At 42.4% G+C, this 4,196-nt stretch overlaps 1 pseudogene; it reads right to left on the bottom strand.

Moving 5' to 3' along the window:
- Nucleotides 1-293: 293 nt before the first annotated feature.
- LOC142441492 (large ribosomal subunit protein uL18 pseudogene) lies at nucleotides 294-1,275 on the bottom strand (annotated as a pseudogene).
- Between the last annotated feature and the right edge of the window lie 2,921 nt (nucleotides 1,276-4,196).

The raw sequence follows: 4,196 nt of genomic DNA, 5'->3' as shown, positions 1-4,196 counted from the left end.
TAGAATGTAGAACGTTGGCTTTATGAAGTATGACCTTGGTTTCCCCAAAGACTACTGTCCTGATTCCCCCAAGACCAAGGATTCATTCTTTCAAGGTGTTTGGTTCTGTCTATGGAGTGTTCTGTATCCCCTGGTGGCGAAGTGGTTATGCATTGGGCTGCTAAACACAGGGGCAGCAGTTCAAACCCAGCAGCTTTTCCAAGGGAGAAAGACCGGGTGTTCTATTTCTTTTTTTGCTTGAAATAGTTTATTGTATTTATGTAATAAATCCTCGTGGAAAATTATGGTTTGGCTTAGTTCTCTGCAATCCGCTCCTGAGCTCTGAGGAAGCTTGTCTTCTTCTGAGCTACCCGATCTTTCTTCTGGACAAGAGACATCTTGGGACGATTCCACCTCTTCTTCACATCTCAGGCTTCTTCTCATAGACCGGGTTCTCTCGTATAGTGGCATGTGCTTTCTTGTACATCTCCTCCATCATGTCAGGAGTCACGTTGTTCTTTATGTATTGAGAGAACTGTTTCTTGTAAGCATCTTCATCCTCTTCCATTAGGTAGCGCATGTAGTCGGCGACGTTCTGACCCAGGATGTGCTTTCGATGCACCTCTGCATTGAATTCCTTGCTTTCTGAATCATAACCAGGGAATCGCTTGGTACTATGAGGGATAGACAAGCCTCCGTCCACAGCCCCCTTCAGAGCCCCAAACACTTTATTTCCAGTGGTGGTCCTGGCAAGGCCGGCATCCAGATAGCAGGTGAAGGCACCAGGTTGACATGCAATGCTTTCCACACTGTATTCATCTCCAGTTACCTCCACTTGGCCTTCATAGATTTTGTCCATGCCAAACCTATTAAGAAGCCTGCGGGCCAGCAGCAGGCCAGTACAATATGCTGCAGCGTAATTGGTCAGACCGACTTTCACACCGTACTTGGGAAGTTCGTGAGCATACGCTGCACAGACAATCATGTCCCCTTCGATACGGGCATAAGCGATCTGGCAGATGATATCCCTGTTAGTTACACGAACTATCATCCTGTATTTGGGTGTACTGTACTTATTTTTATCTTGGATTACCAAGCATTTTCAAGCATAATAATCAGTTTTGCCCTCTCGTCGTCTTCTAAATTTCACTTGGTATCTCTTGAAGTAGGCCTTGTTCTTGACAACTTTAACAAACCCCATCCTGCGGAAAAGAGAGCAGCGTCCACGGATCGCCACAGACCGGCAGGGCGAGCGGCTCTACAGGGGGTGGGAAAAGGCCGAGGCCTGTGCGCAGGCGCAGTATCGCGTTCTATTTCTATAGTACAGTTAGTGTTGGAAATCCACAGGGGCAGTTCTACCCTGCATTATAGGGTTGCAGCGAGCTGGATTCAACTTGGTGGCAATGAGATGAATTTTCATTACTTTGTGCTCTGTATGCTCAACCACATGCATGGATACATTTACAGCGAACGTAAATGACATACCAATATCCTCTGGCAGATCTATTTAAATGCATGAGTATGCTCCCACTTCCTCCCACATTTGTTCAGCTCAGCCTGGCTAGCTAACCATCCACTTGCAGATTACCACTATTGCAGAATCCAGTGAATGACAGCATTTGATTCTGTTGCCTTTCACTCTTGCAAACCTCCCAGTGTCGTGCCTACTTCCAAATATTCCATCGTCATTTAATTCCATTCGTACGCAGAGTTTTTGAAACTCAATCAACTAACTGTCGACTTGACTTCCCAGGTATGATGAGATAAGCAAAATGAGTTTGATGTCATTTGGAGGAAGAGTCATGTCGTAGCCTACCCCGTGGAGATGAGATGTTGCTTTATGTGCCTTGATGGTCAAGGCACAGGATCTCTGATTAATAGACTTTTTTATTCTTTCACATTAGAATTCTTTGTGGGAGCAGGTTTTTGTTTGGTTTAAAGTCAAAAGTAATTTGTAGTTTGGAATATTTTCTTGAGCAAGGATATGTATAAACTTCCACTTGTAGACACCAGGTTACAGCTCACCATCTCTCCCTACCCTGTGTCCTGCACAGTGTAATGACTGGTGGACTAACTGGCAGCCACCAGCACCTTTAAAACCAGAGCAAGCAGTATCTAAGACAACATGATAGGCCCCCAAAAGAGGATGGAATACCATTTCCTGCCCACTCTCCTGGCTATTTCGGCCTTTCCCCATACTCTCCTGCTATTTGTATAATCCAGCTTAATTCTGGCTCCCTCCCACTCCTCAAGCTAAGAAAATAAACGTAGACAAATAGAACATTATAGAAAAAATTAGAATTAAAGATTATATCTGTGCTTGGGGGAAATCTACCTTTTTGAATGCTAATTCTTGAGCACAGAGCTTATGATGGCTACTCCGAATATATCCCCTGATGTGACTATTCTTGCTATCAGACAGTAAAGCCAATTCTGCAAAACTGAGTAGGGCAAATGTAGTTAGGATAAGATATAATACTTTCTCGTTTGATCTCCCTTCCTTTTGATCCATTTTTAAAGTATTTTCAGTTTTTAATATTTTCTGCTTTCCTTTTGATTGACGTCTCTCTGTGTCTAGTCATGGTTGTTAAAGCAATGCCTAGATGATCGTCATAGCTCTGGGGTTTATATTTAGATCTCAATCCAGCTTGTGTTTGTGTTGGTGGCAAGTATGGGTCCACTTTTGCTCTTCTGTAGATGGAGGTACAATTTTTCTAGTTTATTTTAGTCCTTTTTCAAAAACAGTTGCCAGTAGTTGGATGATTTTATTTCTGGGCTTTCTCTTCTGTTCGATTGGCTTATGCATCTGTTGCTGCACCAGTACCAGACTCTTTTGAGTACGGTGGCTGTGTGGTAGGTTTTGAGGTCAGGTAGTGTAAGGCCTCCTACTTTCTTTTTGAGAGGCTCTTTGCTTACCCTGGGCCTCTTCCCTCTCCATAGGAAGTTGGTAATTCGTTTTTCCATTTCTTTAAAGAATGAAGCCGGAACTTTATCAGAATTGCATTGCATTCATAGTTTGTTTCCGATAGTATTCACATTTCCACAAGATTACGTCTTAGCTATGTACACAGGATACGCTTCCATTTATGTTGGCTTCATATGGTTTCTTGCAATAATCTTCTCTTGTTTTCTTTGTACGGGTCTTTGTTTCTTTGGGAGGTTTCCTCCAAAGCGTCTCCTCTTTTGTGTGGCTATTGTAAGGCATGTTCTTCATGCTTTTGTTGGAGCGCTTGTCAGGTCACTGGTAATTGATTCCTGCCTATTCATGTTGTAACCTGAGATTGACCACAGCCCTCAAATGTTTCCAATAGTCATTTTGTAGAGTCCTTGGGTTCTTTCTATATAAAATTATCATCTGCAAATAATGAGTTTCATTTCTTGTTTGCCCAATTATAGTCCCTTGAGTTCTTTCCAATGTCTAAGGGCTTCACCATGATGTTGAATAAGAGTGGTGATAAGGGGCACCATCATCTAGTTCCCATATTAGAGGAAATCACTTTTTTTTCCCCATTGAGCATTATATTGACATTTAGATTTCTTTATATGACCTTTATTATGTTGAGAAATTTCCCTTCTACTACTATTTTGAGTATTTTTAACATAAATACATGATGGATATTGTCAAATATATTTTTCTCCATCTATTTATATGATTGCGTGGTTCTTATTCTTTATCTTCTTTATGTGGTGGATTACATTGATTTTTTTTTAAATGTTGAATTATCCTTGCTTCCTAGTATGAATCCTACTTGGTCATGATGAATTATTTGCTTGATATGTTGTTGGACTCTATTGGCCAGACTTTTGTTAAGAATTCTTGTGAATGTGTTCATGAAGGCTATTGGGTTGTACTTTTCTGTCTTTGTGGGATCTTTGCCAGGTAAGGTTTCTCAGGTGGGTAATATCTCAGTTCTTGTCTTCACACACACAAAAAATTCACCCCAAAGCCCATTTTGTAATCCAAGTGGATTTTTCGGAAGGACAGGACAAGCGCCAGGTTATACAGTCTCAAAAGGGTGCATGCTATTGCAGGGAAGCGTGCCGAGCCTTGTGGAACCCACGCTGGGATTCACAGCTAGGCACAAACAAGCACGTGGAAGAGAGCACTCGGGTGTGTGGAACTGGGGTGGGGCGGGGGACAAGGATCCTGGGAGGCCAGAAGCCCAAGAACTCTAGAGGCTAAGAGCATGTGTATCCAGAAGCTGTGGGCGCCAAGT

This window comes from Tenrec ecaudatus, chromosome 2, assembly GCF_050624435.1.
Source record: "Tenrec ecaudatus isolate mTenEca1 chromosome 2, mTenEca1.hap1, whole genome shotgun sequence".
Lineage (NCBI taxonomy): Eukaryota > Metazoa > Chordata > Mammalia > Afrosoricida > Tenrecidae > Tenrec > Tenrec ecaudatus.
Note: the sequence above shows the minus strand (reverse complement) of the source record. Positions and strands in the feature narration are given on the sequence as shown.